Below are 18,775 nucleotides of genomic sequence, written 5' to 3' on the forward strand. Positions count from 1 at the left end.
ACGAGCAGCGGTGGCATTGTGGTGTTATTACTAGTGGTTAAGAGTGATGGTATATTAGAAAGGTAGCAATTCTAAAGAGGTTGATTTGGTAGGGACCTGATTGTTGTGTATGATTGTGAGAGGGTATAAGATGTGGTTAGATGAGGCGGACGCTATTAGTTGAATAGTGAAGGTGTGATTATATTTGGCAGGAAGTGAGGGTTGTGCGAATGGGGGAATATGTTATGAGGGGCATATGAGTTAAACTCGGGCGCGCAGTAACCTTTTTCGAGTGGTGACTTACGTGGTCGGGATTGACTAGTTGGTTGTGATTACGGTCCAGATTTGTGTAAATGTTTGTGTGAGGTTCTGACCTCACAAGAAGTGGTATGGTGTGATAATTATAAAGTTGTTTTATGAATGTTCTGTAATATATATGTTGGACACGGTAATTTAATTTAATGATATCCAAAAAGGTAATAATTTGATTGATTTGACATAGCTAGTTATAATTTTATGTATATTGATAACACATGTGTATTCCGGGAAATGGTAGAGATGATGTTCATGAGATGCTTATCTGTTTATCCATATAATATGTTGCGTGATGATTTAATAAGGTGGATTTAAGTAAGTTTTTCTTGTCGAGGAGTTATGCTAAGTCGGTATTTATGGGAATTGTATGCGATTGTGATGTCTATCGATGTGGTTGTGGTGCCTCGGGTGGTGATCCCGGCACGGTACATAGTGTTGTGATGCGGGTATTTTCGCACTACGGTGTGGCTGTTGGTGGCGGTGTTGTGATGCCGTCACTGGTTGTGGTGGAGTAGGCGGGATGATTATGATTCGAGTTTCAAAAGTACATACCAATTATACATAGATTGTTGTTTTGTTTGATGTTGCTCTCTGCGAGTTTCGATTTGTCTTTGATAGACGATTGTCTTGCTTATTCATGTTTTCTTTACCAAGTTAAGTTGGGAATGAGGTAGAGTATGATGTGAAATAGAGTTGTATATGTTTCGTTGTTGTCATGGGATAGTGATAATCATGATGGGACACGGTTGTGAGAGGTTGTTACGGTAATTTTGATCTTGTTTTCTGATGAGACATCGGTAGACATGGTAATGGAAAATGATTCGTGGAACATGTGTTGTAATGAGCTGAAAGCGGCAGGTAGTTCATAATCTTTTGTTGAGACAGTGAGTGTAGGGTGTTGGGGAAATTAGTGTCATGTTAAGTTGTGTATGAATTTTGCGGTAATGAAAGAAAGAACTTGAGGATCTAGTGTGCGTGTACGTAACGAGTGCGGATCGTGAGTTATGCTTCTGGGAGATAAGTGCCTTACGTAGAGAGGTATGTTGTTTGCAGCGATAATGAAGAGTGGGTATGGTGATTTGCTACGAGTTTATGGTATAGGTTAGGTGCGCTGCCGAATGAGTTGAGGAATGGGAAATGTTTATGTATGGGAGCCTTGGATATAAGAATGGTGAGTGTTTGGGTTATAGACGGTTATCTTTGACATGTGGTGGTACAGAGGGTAATGAGATATAGAAATGGTTTGGTATTAGTGAGTTACGAGGACGTAACATTTGTCTTAAGAGGAGTAGGATGCGATAAAACAGATTTTGATGGTTGTACATATGGTAATATATTCGGAAGTTGAGTCTTGATGTAGAATAAAAGATCGATTCGTGTTGTGGGTGATTTTATTAAAGGTCATGACCGTGCTTGTAGTAGCGTGATGTTTAGGAGTGTGAGAATATTTCGCTAGTGTTGACAGTTGGATGATGAGGTTACGAGTGTGAGTAAACTTCGAGGACGAAGTTCCTTTTAAGGGTGGTAGAATGTAACATCCCGTTTGATGTCTATGAGTGTCTTGGTATTGGATTTGATAGTTGATGATATTATCGAGCTAGCAGCATTAGAGGATGGTAGTTGGTTATGTATGGAGTTGGTGTCGTGAGAGATATATATGTGGAAGTAAACATAGTTGGTGGAGTGGGTGTTAAGAGTTCATGTTCTATGATCGGTCGAGTTCTTGAGTCCTTAGCTAAGTTGTTGTGTCTTGGTCGAGTCTGTATGGTTGTTTTTATGTATGGGTTGAACTTCGGGGACGAAGTTCCTTTTTAAGGAGGGAAGACTGTAATACTCCGTATTTATAAGTCTTGGGGTACTCTATCGAGTAGCCCTTACTCTGTCGAGTAAGGGTAAGTTGCGAGATAAAATAGTTTCTGACCTGTTGGGTACTCGATCGAGTAGCTGGGGTACTCGATCGAGTAAGGGGGTACTCGATCGAGTACCTTGGGTACTCGATCGAGTGTTCGGCTTTACGGGGAGTTTTCTCGGGTTTTGTTAATTATGCGATTAAGGTATTTAAGCTTCGTCGTCATTGTTTTAAATCACTTTTACAAAACCTAAAACCCTGTTTAAGAGAGAAAGCAACAAGTTCATCTTCCTAATCGCATTCTTAGCAATTCCGGAGTTCGACGGCTTGTCGGTTCTTGTCGTTTTTCGTATCGTTGAGTTCCCTGCGTCGAGGGTAAGCTTTTAATATAGTTTTTATAATGTTTTGTTAAGTTTGGTTAAACCCTAATTTAGGAATTGGGGTTTTGGTGTGTAGTTTGTGATGTGTAGTCTTTATGTGTTTGTATGATAGGAGGAGAATTCGTAGAGGAGCCGTTTTGATACAAATTTGTAGATACCGTCTGCGTGTTGTGCTTTCCGGTAGGATTTCCTACTCGCATTAGTCCCATAATGGGATATTGGTGATGTCTTTGTAGTTAGTTGTTTGATACGATGATTGTGATTGTGATTGTGATTGTGATTGTGATTGTGATTGGTTTCTATGGCTCTCGAGATGCGTTCTCGGCTGAGTGGGGTCACTTGCGGGAGTGATCTCACGCCCTAGTTTCGCCCTTCGTGGAACCCGCCACGAAAGGGGATGTGCACATTAATGGACAGGGTTATCGCTCGGTACGATGAGCGGGGCTTAGGTGGGAACGGCCATGCGGTCCCCCATCGGCGGTAGTCCGGGTCCAAAGGACAGTCAGTGATTGAGATGATTGGAATTGGTTGGTTGTGTGTGTGTGACAGTTAAGCTGTCTGTTTATCTTATTGTTGATATATGCATTGAATTGTGTGATTAGTACTGACCCCGTTTAAATGTTTTAAAAACCGTGGTGATCCATTCGGGGTGGTGAGCGCTATTGAGCGGTGTGATATGACGCGTATGGGATAGCCGGATGAGTCATCACGTGGCGGTTAGAAGTCTTCCGCCGTGTCGACGAAGTCTAGTAGCTTTGATAGTTTTAGCTGTAGACCGTATGAGAACCTTGTAATTCCTTTTATTAGTTTTGGTTTGAACATGTAATCACTTAATCTATAATTACTTTAAAAGTACGTTTCTTTATTGTCTTATGATATTCAGTACCTCGGGCAACCGAGATGGTAGTATCCCTATACCTGAGTGGTCCTGGTAAGGCACTTGGAGTATGGGGGTGTTACAATAATACCTAACTATAACTAACAGAAGCTAGTGATAAGTAGGGTGGATCTCCAGAGGGAGGAAAGGTATCTATATGAAAGTACGTCCATCTAAGTCACAAATAGGATTTTTAATTTGGTTTTCTAAACTACTCAAGATTAAAAGGCAAGAGAAATAAAGCAAGAGCAATAAAGTGAGAAAATGAGATAAAAGTGATCAGTGTCAGGATTTCGATTCCCCATGGCAGTTTATCGACTCAGTTGCAAATAGCCTAGACAATATATTGTGAGAAGGGTAAGGGAAAGGTCCTTCCGGTCCGCTATCCACCCTAGAATTCCACTAACTTAACTTCCGTCCTCATTAGGGTAGTCTACTGTTCATAGCAGGTCTGTTTATTCCAATCTTCCGATCCAGGAACAAAGTTAACCAAATTAATGTTATTTAGAACCATGCACTCAACTAAATAGGTTACAGTTATATTGCTACGGTCGCAGATTCTCACATGTAAATTATCTAGTCTATTCACTACATCGTCACAATTCTACCATGGATCCTCTAATCCCAACATAGGGAAATTAGCTACTCATGTTTTTAATGTAATCAACAATAATAACAAAAGGCATGCTAATGGAAGACATGATTAAGGAATAACAATAGAGCATAAATTGGACAAAGGCAAGAGTAATAATAAGAGAACAAGAAATTAAAGTAAATAGAGTATTGTGATTAAGGAGAAAGGAATGATTACAATCTAATAGAATCCGGCATAAAGAACAACCCACCAAAGTAAGAGCAAGGTTAAGAGATTAAGCAGTAAAGAGTGTTTAAAAATCTGAAGAGAGATTAAGCAGAAAGTCATAAGTAATTAAGAAGCAAAAGTGTAAAGAGAGGTGTTAAAAAGTATGTTTAAAACCTAATTACGACTTCCTTATATAGGGAAGTGTAACTTAACATATATAAACCTATCACGGATTAATATAACCCGTGTAATCTAACAAACCACTTGATCGAGCACTTTCAGACTACTCGATCGAGGTCTTCTCCAGAAAATCTACTCGATCGAACACTTCGGGCTCTCGATCGAGTAACTCCATAAAAGCACATTTCGATCGAGTATATAGAACAACTCGATCGAACTCCAAAGTCTGCCAAAACACCCGATCGACCTCCAGAACATCACGATCGAGTGATTTCTACTGAGATAAGCCTTCAACTCGTCATGACAGCTTCTTTTGACCACCCTTCACGCATCGCGAGGTACGACTCTTGCTCCAAAATCTCCGTCTACTTACATTGCATGCTAAATGGGACGAATAATGGTCGATTTCACTACTTTCGGGTCCATTTCTGCAAATAAGACAAAACAAACCAAAGTAGCCAATTCGGGGCATTTTCCAATATATAGTGATGCAAAAAAGCATAGAAATGCGTGCAATATGAGGCTAAAAAGTCTATATAAATTGCGCGTATCAAATCTCCCCAAACCGAACTTTTACTCGTCCTCGAGTAAACTAAATGTAAACTAATGGAACGGATATGAAAACTCAGAGCTAGTTATAACTTGTCTAGTTAAACCAATTTAATGCAATCAAAAAATAATAGCTATAGCTACAACAGTCAATACACAAACGAGTTGTATGACGTCCATAAATAAAATTGACCTATCGACCTTATAAGACCATCAAAATCGGACTCTCACGGGTCACTCTTCTCTCATGAAGCAAAGGGTGAATATTTGTGTAAGAGAGAAAGAGAAAACAATCACTCACCTAAACTGCGACCTACATAACAAGCATGCAACAAAAATGATAGACGATTCAAGTACCATACATACATTCCAACCAATAATGTCTGTCACAGCCGAGGGCTTACAAATGATATGGGAAAGTGAGGTTACAGGTGAGAAAGGGCAAAACAGATTATTGAAATGTGGAGGTAAAGCGTCAAGCTAGCACCTAAACATGACCATATAAGACCATCCGAATCTCAGCTGTCTAGAAAATAAAGCACAGATGCCCTTCTTTGGCACAAAACTCATTACCCAATACATACAAAACCTCAAAAAGATACAAATAAGAATGGAGGAGTGGACCGTCACAAACTTCCCCTTTTTTTTTAACACGGTCTAATTTCTATTGCAAAACAACCAACTTTTTCTTCTTTTTTTTCTTCCTTTTTCCCTTCACTGTGATTCACGTTTTTCTTTTTTTTTTTTTAATTTTTTTTCTTTTTTTTCCACATCTCTTTTTTTCTTTTCCTCATTCTTTCTCATTTCTACCAGCTCTATATAAAGGAAAACGAGCCAAACTCCCAACAATGAATGATATACCACAAAAATTTACATTAAACCAGCTTGACTGGCAGGCTAAATTTGGGTGTAGTTAATGGGTCAAAAAGCCTATATTTGGTTAAAGTGGAGCTAAATGGGTGAAAATGAAAGAAAGGAAAATTGTAAGCACCTCCCTGCATGTGACACCGACCACAAACCCGAATATATGCAAGTGACAAGAAATCGAATTTCATATATGTGCAAAAGTGATAAACATGTTATGCAAGGAGTACTACTCTCAATTCCTACATAAACTGGTCATGAATGTCACCAGTTATATGGCTCTAAAACTCAAAAATTGTAAAGTAGGTTGTCAATTTATCAGGTCAAGTCTACACAGTCAGCTATACTTTCAACAATAACTCGTAGATATGCGCATGACTAAACTAATAACCGTCAATTAGATGCAAAGCTTAAGCGATAAGACAAGTTAAAGTGCAATTTCATCATGGAAATCTACCGTTCCGACTCAACCTATATGCAAAATGAAACGTGAATATTTTTTGAATTTTTTGAAATTTTCTTTGTTTTTTGTTTTTTAATGAGTTTTTTTTTAAATAAATAAATAAAAATGCAGGCAAAAGTAAACGTGGATGCAAAACAGATGCAAAATGCAGACTCAAAGGATGCATTGTCCTCCCCAAACCAAAACGGACAACGCCCTCGTTGTCCTCTAGCATACACGAGCAGATATATAATAGGAAAGGGATATATACAACCAATAAATGAATGAAAAACAATAAATAAAAAGGAGACGAAAAGAAATAAAAGAGCAAGAAATACATACAAAATGACGAACTTCCTTAAACCAGCCAGAAAACTGGGGAAGTGAGTAGACAAGTTGCTACTTGTCAGCAGCGTCTTCCGCCTCCTCTACCACCGCGTAGTCGGGATCCCTCTCCTGCTCCCTCCTCCTCCCTTTTCCAGCTCGTACTCTCTCCTCCTCATCTGCGGTGTCCACCTCGCTAGCTGGCATTGGGTACCCCTCCGCCGGGTACCGGTAGAAAGACGGGTGCGGCCAGCCCACAGGAATGGGACGTCCTCTCCTCATGTAATACTCGTATAGAGGGAACATAACAATAGCCATGTCCCGCTCCATACGAGCCTGCCTAATAAGAAGCTCAAGAAGCAAACCGTCACGACGTCCTTGGTCAATGACCTCGGACGCCTCAAAAGGTGGAGGAGAAACAAAATTAGTCGGGTAGACCGGTTGTGTAGGAATAGGAGTGGGAATAGGGATCGGTGTAGGAGTGGTCGTGGAAGTCTGGCCACCCGTAGACGGTGTGGATCCCTCTTCGGTCTCAGGTCTCCTTCGCTTCTTAGAAGCGGAAATAGTAGGAGGTGGAGCTAGTGGAAGGTGGTAGAAGGGCAAAGGTGGAGGTATCCTACCCCTAACAGTAGGCAAAGGGATAAGACGGGGTTGGGTGGTGCAATGTAAGGTCTCGGACAAGGAACCACAAATCTTCCAAGTCCGCTGGTCAGAAGTTAGCCAAAACATAGACATCATGGTAGAAAGGTCTAGGTACCTATCCCTATCAAGATGTGCTAAGTCACGAGGGAAGTCGGGGAAGATAGAACGGGCAAGAAAGGTGGCTATGCCACCACAGACAATGGTGCCCGCCTTCTTCTGCCCAACAGCATGAAAATACTGAGCAGTCAAGTAAGCGATGTTTAGAACAAAGGGGCCCTCGCTATCGATGTTCAGATAGCCCCCAAGAATCGACGACTCAACATTATTAATGTTGTTGGGCTCTTTACGGCCGAAAATCGTCCCACCAATGAGACGCAAAAAGTAACGGACCGGGGGAGGGGGGGGGGGGGGAGGTGGACATGAGCGAGTCTTTGCCAAGATCCTCCAAAGAATACGTAGAACCTTCCTAGGAGGGTCCGACTCACCGTGGGAGGAAATACCTAACCTACTACCAAACTCAGCTAGGGTCTAGGTCGTAGTCCGGTTAAACAACCGGAAGGAGACACACGAGCTACCCTGATCAGTGGCATAGGCAGCAGTAGAAAAAGTGAAGGAGCTGAAAAACTCGAGGGTCAGCTCCTTATAGGTAGTGAAACTCATAGTAATCAGTCCAGACATCCCCGCCGCGTTCAAAATCTCAACTACAGGTTCGTAAATTCCTAACTTCTCAAGTGATTTTCGACATAAAAATTAGTCGAAGCAAAGTCACAGCTCCTAAATCATAAAAACGGGTACGATACATATCATTAACGAAACGTACCTCTGGGTAGTCAGGATGTGGGTCAAAAGACTCATCGGCACGGAACGTAACACGTCCAGCAGCAGGAGTGCCTCTCCCTCGACCCCGTCCACGCCCTCTAGTAGCCGAAGAAGAAGCCAGTGCAGTAGTAACTGGACGGGGTACTAGGGCAGCCCGGAAAGCAGCTATAACAGTTGGTGATGACGCAGCAGGGGTCGTCACCGTAGAAGAGACGGTACCAGAAGTAGACGTAGTGGCAGTCGCAGTAAAAGTAACAGCAGAGCTAGCAGCAGTACTTGCAGAACTAACTGTGGAAACAGGAGTAGTGGCAACGGAAACAGTAGTACTAGCAGAAACAGCAGTAGGAACATCAGTATTAACAGTAGAGGTGACGGTGGTAACAGCAGGGACCACCGTCTCAGTCAAGGATGGGGCAACAGTCGAACTAGTCGAAGGGAAAGTGATACTATTCATCCTAATCAAGCAAGTAAGGGAAAATTAATCAAACAAACGATTGAAACACGATTTACCCTAATTAAACACGAATTTCGAAAAACCCTAAACCCTAATCCTTTAAATTGTGTCAAAACTGCAATTAAACTACAAAAGATTAAAGGGAATCACTTACTTGATGAATAACCCACAAGAATAAGCAAGAAATCGACAAAAATCGCAATCAATTAAGTCGAATTGAAATCGACTTGCAGAAACCCTAATTCCTCAATTAAGCAACAACAAAAACGAATTTGAGAGGGAAAAGTGAGGGCTTTTGTCGAAAAATTAGCAGTGAACATAATATGGGTGGTTGATTGTGGTAAAGAGGAAGATTAATGGAGGAATTTGGGGATTTTTTCAGAGGTTCTCATCGTATGAACAAAAGAAAGTAAGGAATAGAATGAAAATAGTAGTTAAGAAGAATAACTTCGTGCGTATAATAAGCATATTCACTTGATCGAGTGATTTGAAACCACTCGATCGAGGACTTTGGCATCCAATCTGCTCGATTGAGCAAAAATCCATTCGATCGAGTATTCCTCATTTTTGACATTTCGATCGAGTGTCTGAAACCACTCGATCGAGTTCTTTTGTTGGGCAATCCTCTCGATCAAATACAAAACGTACTCGATCAAGTTGTTTTCCTATGGAACACGTCCCAATGCGACATAAATTCCCCAAACCTGCATAAAAACACGCAAAACAATTCCCACAAATACCGAATCACAAAAATAAGCAGTCTATATTCGGTTTTTGCTAAAACTAACTAAGATACTGTCTAACAATCTAAAAACACAATCAAAAATTTATAACGGAAATTCAAAATTACAAGTTAATACAACGGGGCATTCCCTGCTTATTGACCAAAACACTTTAGTAGCCCACAGGAGGGCTTCTGACTGGAGGAGGTCCCTTCGGCATCTCAGACCGTCCTCTTTTATCGCCACGAGGTTGAATTTGAACTAACGGAAGGAGAGTAGTTGTCATCCATATACGCTCGAACATTCTTCTTCCTCTTGACATTCCCATCGACATTAGTAACACCTTCATCACTTTGATTGACTTTAACTGTACTTTGACCGTTAGCATCTCTAGCATCCACTCTATCTGTACCTGCAGGAAGGAAAATAGAAGAATGGTACTCCTTTTCGCTCTTAGTCTGAGGCGGAGGGGTTTCAATAGCAGCACAATATTCAATATTCTCAGCCGGAGTGTTTGTATCCGGGTCAACAGAGGGTAGGGCATTGCAAGGTTGAACTTGCATGGGAGCCCTACGAGATTTAGACTGATGAAATATCAACTCCTTGTCTCCTACCTGAAATGTAAGGGTCTTTCCCCCGACGTCAATTACTACGCGAGCAGTAAACAAAAATGGTTGCCTTAAAATGATAGGGGTATGAGTATCCTCGGGTATATCAAGAACCATAAAATCTACGGGAATGAAGAATCTCCCGATCTTGATAGGTATATCCTCTATTACTCCTAGTGGCCGTGATATACTACGGTCAGCCATCTGAACGGTCACATATTAGTATAGTTAAACTTGGTCAAACCGAGTCTTTGAGCGAGATACAAAGGTAAGACACTCACGCTAGCTCCTTGATCGCACAACGCGTTATCAATCAAATGGGTCCCTATATGACATGAATTGAAAAGCTACCCCAGTCTGATTGTTTAGGTGGTGTCTTATTCTGAACTAAGACAGTCCCTGCTTCAGTTAAAGCTACCATTTCATGGTCATTTATATGCCTCTTACGCGATAAGATTTCTTTCATGAATTCATATAAGAGGGTACCTGGGTAAGAAATTCGGCGAAGGGAACGTTGACGTTAAGGCTTTTCAGGAGCTCAACAAATTTTCCGAACTGTTGGTTAGCCTTGTTGTTTTGCAATCGCCTTGGAAAGGGAACTGCGATAAGCAAGCCATTTATTCCTTTCTTCCAATGTCTAGACAGGTTCAAACTCATTTACGTTCGATTGATCTCTTTTACCTCTCTATCGAGGTCTTTTAGCAGCTTTTTCACTCGATCGAACATTCTTAACCTCTCGATCGAGTCCTTCATTATCAGCATTGTTCGATCGAGGCACAATTTCACTCGATCGAACACTTTTTCCAGAATTTTCACTCGATCGAGTAGTTTCACCCTCTCGATCGAAACCTTGATTATCAACTTTACTCGATCGACCCTCAGAACCACTCGATCGAGCATTTTAATCAGCAATTCTACTCTATCGACCTCAAGATATCAGTCAATCGAGTATTTTCTTCGGATTAAGCATGGTTTCAGCAATGGACGACTGTTCATCGTCAGCAATGACATCCTCCGGGTCTGATATGTCCTCATCAGTTGACAATTTGGGTCCCTCATAAGAAAGACCACTTCGCAAGTTAATCAAATTTATCGTCTCATGTGGATTCTTCTCAGATTGAGACGGTAAATGACCCGGCTTTCTCATGGACTGGCTAGCGGCAAGTTGTGCAACTTGGGCCTTGAGTGGCTTAATTGATGCTTCTTTCTGTTGGTCACTCATCTGCATCTTCTTAGTCAATGATTAGATCATCGACTTTAACTCAGCCAACTCACTAACTCCACAAGAGGAAGCTCCTTGATACGACGGTTGAAAGGATGAAGGCTTTTGAAAGCCTTGTTGAGCTTTATGAGGAGGAACATAAGCTTGTTGCTGCTGCGGAGGAGGAGTAGGATTAAGCACATTCTAACTGGTCCACCTCAAATTGGGTTGGACTCCACTTTCATTATTGTAATAGGAACCCCTGTTTGCCTATATTGCTGAAAGGCAAGGACTTTCTCCTTCTCTGTTAGACAGTCAACAGCAGTGTGACCGTCATTACTCCCACATCTCTCACAAGTAATGACTTCTTGTCTAGTTAACAAGTGAACCGTCTGTTGATCACCAGCAGCTTGCAATTCTAACTTATCAAAACGGGCATTCATGGTTTCAAGTTGAGCCACAACTGCATTATCAACTGAATGAACTGTGCGAATACCATCTCTCGGGTTCCCATACTAAGCACAATGGGTAGCCATCTCCTCAATAATTACCCATCATTTGTCATCATCATTGTTCTTCTGAAATCGCCCATTATATGAGGCATCTAATATAGCACGGTGGTCATAATATAACCTATTGTAGAACTGGTTGCATAAAAACCACTGATCAAAACCATGGCGAGGAAGAGACTGCACCAACTTCTTGAAACGACACCAAGCTTCGTAAAACTTCTCATCAGGTCCCTGCTTGAAACTTGTAATTTTTCTTCTCAGCTGATTGGTACGTTGTGGAGGAAAGTACCTTTTATTAAAGGCAAGGGCAAGAGTCTCCCAATTGATGATACCGGCTGCAGTACGATCAAGATCAGTGAGCCACTCACGTGCTCTGTTGGTCAAATAGAAAGGAAACAAGACTTCCTTAATCTTATCCTGGGTCACTCCCTTAGTGGCGGGAATGGTAGAGCAGTAGTCAGTAAAGACCTCCATATGTTTACGCGGATCTTCACCCGCCACACACCGAAACAGATTCCGTTCAACCAGATTAATATAGGACGGTCTAATGTCGAAAGTATTACCATCCTCGGTCGCAAGCTTGAAACCTATAGGGATCGAGGCAGCTGTGGGCTCTGAGTGACTCGCAATATTAGGCATCTTTACTGGCTTTATTGCAGAAACAGAATTGTCGTCTTCACAAGAAGGATCTTCTGCAAAAAGAAAATGTTGTAACTCAGGTTTAAAAGTACTCAAGTCTTCCTTTTGAATTTTCCTTTGCAGTCTTAGTCTATGCCGAAAGGATCTTTCTGGCTCAGGATCAGCAGGAACTAATTCTGACCTGTTAGACCTGGGCATAAACAACACTGAAAGAAATAAGTGAGAACTGTCTCAAGGAATAAAAATTCCCTGAGACGGAAAGAAATAAATGAAACAAAGACAGACAGGGCCATTGCCTCCCGGCAACGGTGCCATAATTTTATACGGTCGTTATGTACCAAAGATAATACCTAAGTATAACTAACAGAAGCTAGTGATAATTAGGATCGATCTCCACAGGGAGGCAAGGTATCTATCAGAAAGTTTGTCCATCTAAGACACAAATAGGATTTTGAATTTGGTTTTCTAAACTACTCAAGATTAAAAGGCAAGAGAAATAAAGCAAGAGCAATAAAGTGAGAAAATGAGATAAAAGTGATCAGATAAGAGAGAGTATATCAGGATTTTGGTTCACCATGGCAGTTTATCGACTCAGTTGCAAATAGCCTAGAAAATATATTGTGAGAAGGGTAAGGGAAAGGTCCTTCCGGTCCTCTATCCATCCTATAATTCCACTAACTTAACTTCCGTCCTCATTAAGGTAGTCTACTGTTCATAACAGGTCTGTTTATTCCAATCTTCCGATCCAAGAACAAAGTCAACCAAATTAATGTTATTTAGAAGCGTGCACTCAACTAAATAGGTTATAGTTATATTGCTACGGTCGCAGATTCTCACATGTAAATTATCTACTCTATTTACTACATCGTCACAATTCTACTATGGATCCCCTAATCCTAACATAGGGAAATTAGCTACTCATGTTTTTAATGTAATCAACAATAATAACAAAAGGCATGCTAATGAAAGACATGATTAAGGAATAATAATAGAGCATAAATTAGACAAAGGCAAGAGTAATAATAAGAGAACAACAAATTAAAGTAAATAGAGTATTGAGATTAAGGAGAAAGGAATGATTACAATCTAATAGAGTCCGGCGTAAAGAAAAATCCACCAAAGTAAGAGCAAAGTTAAGAGATTAAGAAGTAAAGAGTGTTTAAAAATACGAAGAGAGATTAAGCAAAAAGTCAGAAGTAGTTAAGAAGCAAAGTGTAAAGAGAAGTGTTAAAAAGTCTGTTTAAAACCTAGTTACGACTTCCTTATATAGGGAAGTGTAACTTAACATAAATAAACCTATCACGGATTAAGATATCTCGTGTAATCTAACAAACCACTCGATGGAGCACTTTCAGACTACTCGATCGATATCTTCTCCAGAAAATCTACTCGATCGAACACTTTAGGCTCTCGATCGAGTAACTCCATAAAAGCACATTTTGATCGAGTATATAGAACAACTCGATCGAACTCCAAAGTTTGCCAAAACACTCAATCGACCTCCAAAACATCTAGATCGACTGATTTCCACTGAGATCAGCCTTCAACTCGTCATGACATCTTCTTTTGACCACCCTTCACGCATCCCGAGGTACGACTCTTGCTCCAAAATCTCCGTCTCCTTACAATGCATGCTAAATGGGACGAATAAGGGTCGATTCATGTGACTCATATTTGAGCATATTTAGTCCCCGAATTAGCCTCGTTCCTATGCTTTTTAGTGCATAATTGGGTCATTTACTATCTTTAGTCTTTCGTTTTGCATGTTCTTTGAGGTTTTGATCCCTTGGTAGGAAAGGAGTAAGAACCTTGCAAAATGGAGCTAAATTGATCGAATTTAATGACCAAGCATCAAAGGGAAGACAATGCTAGAAGGCCTATGTAGATAATGAAGTAGATTGGCAATGATAAAAGGATCCTTGCATCTCCAACAAGATCCCCGAGGATTGTTGAAGAAAGAAAAGAAGAGACGTGACTGGAAAGAAACCCGAGCGTCGTAGTGCCAGAACGAGCGTCCCCTACTACAACAGTCCGAGCGTCCCGTGGCCAAGACGCTCGTCTTGAGGCCAAATGATCCGAGCGTCCCGACCCACAATCCGCTCGGGACGAGCGTACTACTTGAAGAATACCAAAACGGAGATGAGCATCTCCTTGGAGAGGAGCACTTCCTCAACTTTTCTTAAGGGTTTTAATAGTCATTTAAGCCCTTAGAAACCCTAATTTTGGTACCTAAACCATAGTATAAATACCCCATTGTACTAATTAGATTAGCATGTTCTTTGGATCTCATCTTAATCTTATTCTAATCAAGTCTTAATACTCTCTTAATCTTGTAGTCAACTCTTAATTTAGCATTAGTACAAATCTCATTCATTAATCTTTCCTTAATTTCTCTATTGGTCATCATTTATTTTGGGTAATTGAAGATTATTTGGGGTTTATTTGGAGGATTGAAAACCTTCCATCTATCATCAAGTACTTCTATTATTCTTTGTTTATTCTTTGGAATCATCTTTATAGGTATAATTCTCTCTTAATCCTTTTTAACTATTGTTAATCATTATCATTTGTTCATCATGATTTGCCTTGCTAGGATGATTGACAACCTTATTAGCATGTTAAACTTGATAATGAGTGAGTAGTCACCTTAACTAGGGTTAATAGGGAATTAGGGGAAACCAACATGGGAATTGATTCATGCTTAATCTAATATGCTTTCATAATTAATTTGCTTGCTTGTTGTGATTTAAACTTATGCACATGTTATGTTTGATGAAATGCGAGCCTATGAATCCTTGCATTTTTTACCCATCACTTACCATTTCAATGAGACTTGTAAGACATAAACCAACTCGAGTCTCATTAGACCATGCATATAGTTGGATAGGGAGGATTAAGTCGACTTGTAGGTGTTGTACAATCTAATCGATTCGGCTTCGCGACCCAAACCTTCCTAGGGATTGTAAGATATACACTAACTCGATCCCATTACAACAATAATTGCTTGCATTTAGTTGAAAACATGTTTGTATGATCAAATCCCATGAATCCCCTATGAACCCATGACACCCTAGTGCTTTTAATCAATTGTTTACATCTCATTTTAATCATATTGCTTGCTTTCATTACTTTACTTACATTGTTATTTAGTTTAGTTGATCTCCTACCTCAATCCAAATTGTGACACCCTTAGACACGACCATTTGCAATCGAAAATCCTACATCAATACCCGTCCCTTGAGATCCGATCTTTACTTACCTCTTTACTAAAAGTAGAGTAGTTGTGAAGTTATAAATATTTTTTTGGTCTAGGTAACTCTTAACGACAAGTAACCGAAAATAATTCCGACCAAAAATGGCGTCGTTGCCGGGGATAGTGTTAACTTGATTTGATTTTCTTTGATTGTTTTTAGTTGTGTCTTTGTTTGCCTTGGGGAAGTAAAACTCCTCAAGGTTTGTTCTAATTATTTTCGAGTTGTTTGATATTTTGCATGTCTAGGAGATCACAAGGTAACTTGTTACCCATTGATCCTGAAATTGAAAGAACTTTGACCAACAATAGAAGACTTACTAGAATTACTTTGAGAGGTATTGGTGAGATTGTGGATATCCAACCAAATACTATTGAGTTCATCAACCCTTTTGCAAGAGAAGGAGAGGATAACCCAACACAAAATCAACCACAAAATCAACCCGCAATGCCTAAATTTTCGTCACATTCCGTACCAACCGAGGAGAACCTACCAAATGGTACTCCCACATCACAACATTTTACCGGTAATTTCATTGCAAAATCCGCATTTATCCAATTAGTCGAAGAAGCCAATTTGGGGGGATGCCTACTGAAGACCCTCATTCTCATATGGAGACCTTTTGTGACTATTGTGATGCGATTTCTCAAACTGGAGTTACTCAAGAGCAAATTCGATGGGTCTTATTTCCTGTTTCTTTGATTGGTACCGCGAAACAATAGTTAAAGAGCCTTGATAAGGCTACTCTTGGTATTGACTCTTGGAATAAATTGGCACTTGCTTTTTACAAAAAGTTCTATCCTCCGGAAAAGACTAACATGCGAAGAGCCCAAATCATCAGGTTCAAACAAAGGGATGAAGAATCTTTGTATGAAGCTTGGGAGAGATTCAAAGGAACTTGCCGCTCATGTCCTCATCACGGACTTAGCGAGTGGTTCTTGGTACAATAATTTTGGAATGGTCTTTATGAAGACTCCTGAAACATTCTCAACATGGGATCAAATGGTATGTTCACCGAAGTTGACGATAATCAAACATGGAACAAGATTGAGGAAATGGCGGTCCATAACTCACAATATAGTAGACCTCGGAAGGCTACTACAGGAGGAAAGCATGAAGTGGAATCTAGTACTCAATTGGGTGCTCAACTTAGTGCTCATATTGATACCATTAACATGAAGTTTGAGAAGGCTATGTCTAAGCTTGAAGAAGCTTCCAAATCACCTAAGCAACATGTAAATGCCATGGTGGCATCTTCATCAATTCCAAGTGGAGTATGTGAGAGTTGTGAAACTTTGGGACATGACCCAAGTGAATGTAGGGGAACAAGTGAACAAGTGAATGCTTTCCAAGCATACAAGAGTAGTACCCTTTATTCCAACTATTACAATGAAAACACCAAATTCCATCCAAACCTCTCATATAAAAGCAAAAATGTTCAAAATACTCAAACAACATACACCCTACCTTCAATGAGAAACCAAGCTCAAAGACCCTTTTACAACCAAAACCAAGGTTATCAAAATCAAACTCCATACAATCAATCCAATGACCAAGGTTTTGATGTTCAAAAAGCGGTCCTCCAAATGTAAAAGAACCAACAAGAATTTTTCACACAAATGCAAAAAGATAGTCAAGCAAAACACATCACCATCAATAACATCCTAGCCCACACCAAAATGTTAGAAACCCAAATGACTCAATTAGCATCTTCTAGCTCTCAAAGACGAAAGGGGCAATTACCACCTCAACGTAATCATCCAAGACATGAATCGGTGAGTGGCATCCACTTGAGGAGTGATACAAGCTATGAAGGGCCAAAGAACAAAATTGAGGATGACATTGTGGAGACTAGTGATAATGAAAAGTGTTGTGCAAAACTCTAGGGAAGAAAAACCCACCATTCAAGAAGCTTCAAAGAAGAATGAAGAAAAGGCCAAAGAGAAGGAGCCTATTGTGATTAGACTTCCATTCCCGAGTCGTCAACCTAAGCCTAAGTTTGATGACCAACTTGGAAAATTCATGGAGATTGTGAAAAACATAGAAGCCTCGATTCCATTCACGGAATTGATCAATCATGTTCCGGCCTATGCAAAGTACATGAAAGATATTCTTACAAAGAAGAAATCCATCCGGAAGCTTGAGACTATTGCTTTCACCAAAGTGATTAGTGTTATTCTACAAGGAAGTTCACCTCTAAAACTCAAGGATCCGGGAAGTTTCTCCATTCCATGCACTATTAGAGACACTACAATCAACAAAGCTTTATGTGACCTTGGGGCAAGTGTAACTATCATGCCATACTCGGTAAGCAAGAGGCTAGGAATGGGAGAGCTCAAGTTCACTAACATCACACTTCAAATGGCGGATCGATCAACAAAGACACCTTTAGGGTATGGGAAGATGTGCCCGTAAGAATTGGCAAATTCTTCATCTCGGTAAACTTTGTTATTGTTGATATGGAGGAGGATTCCAACATTCCTATCATTTTAGGAAGACCTTTCTTGCACACCGCGGGAGCGGTGATTGATGTGAAACATGGAGAGCTCACCCTTGAAGTTGGAGATGAAACAATCACTTTTAATCTTGATAAGACGATGAGAGCTCCCCGATTATATGAGCCTTGTTTTATGGTTGATCACTATAGCTGACAAGGTGATAGGAAGAAGTTGGCATTTCAATGGAAGAAGAAAGTGGATGATGCTCCATCCAAAGAGCAAGGAAGTTTAAACAAAGAGAGCTTGAAAAGCTCACCCATGACAAGTGAATAAGAAGGCCTCATTGGCCATGACAAGAAGGAAGGAGAGTTATCATCATCAACTCATGACATTTTTAGGGATCAAGTAGACGAAGTATGCGATCTTTGGGATGATGAGTTTGAAGGGATATTAAATACCTATATCGGGATGCTATGACCCAAGACCACCATGAAGAACAACAAGTGCAAAGGTCTATTGAAGATCTTTATCATGACAATGAACAAGCTTTCGACTACTTCTTCAACGTGTTGAGCAACATCAACAACACCTTGAACATGCCCCCTTGACATCTCATTAATGAATGAGAGTTTGGTGGAGTCCTCCCTAAACCACCACTTGTAAATATTCTAACTCCCTAACTTGCATTTAATTATTGTATTGCATTTTTGTCAATTTTGGATTTACATTTTTATGCCTTGATTAAGATTTTCATCATTTCGAGAGAAAGTGAGGGAGGGACTTATGTGATTATTGATGTGTAGTGTTTTAATATAGTGTGGGGATAGCAATTGCCTAGGCTATCCAAGCCTTCGTAGTGCCCCCACAATGAAGACCAAATGAGTGAATAGTTAATGACATGGGTTAGGAAGTACCCACTGATGGACCT

General features: G+C 40.3%; 2 non-coding genes across 2 annotated transcripts; one reads left to right on the plus strand and one right to left on the minus strand.

Moving 5' to 3' along the window:
* Window positions 1–11,676: 11,676 nt before the first annotated feature.
* On the plus strand, window positions 11,677–11,782 carry LOC141593337 (small nucleolar RNA R71). The gene has a single exon (XR_012521426.1). It is a non-coding gene; the product is annotated as a small nucleolar RNA R71 (small nucleolar RNA).
* A 4,445-nt stretch (window positions 11,783–16,227) lies between these two features.
* Window positions 16,228–16,334, minus strand: LOC141593904 (small nucleolar RNA R71). Its single transcript, XR_012521959.1, has one exon. It is a non-coding gene; the product is annotated as a small nucleolar RNA R71 (small nucleolar RNA).
* Window positions 16,335–18,775: the final 2,441 nt, after the last annotated feature.

Source organism: Silene latifolia, chromosome 7, assembly GCF_048544455.1.
Source record: "Silene latifolia isolate original U9 population chromosome 7, ASM4854445v1, whole genome shotgun sequence".
Taxonomy (NCBI): Eukaryota; Viridiplantae; Streptophyta; class Magnoliopsida; order Caryophyllales; family Caryophyllaceae; genus Silene; species Silene latifolia.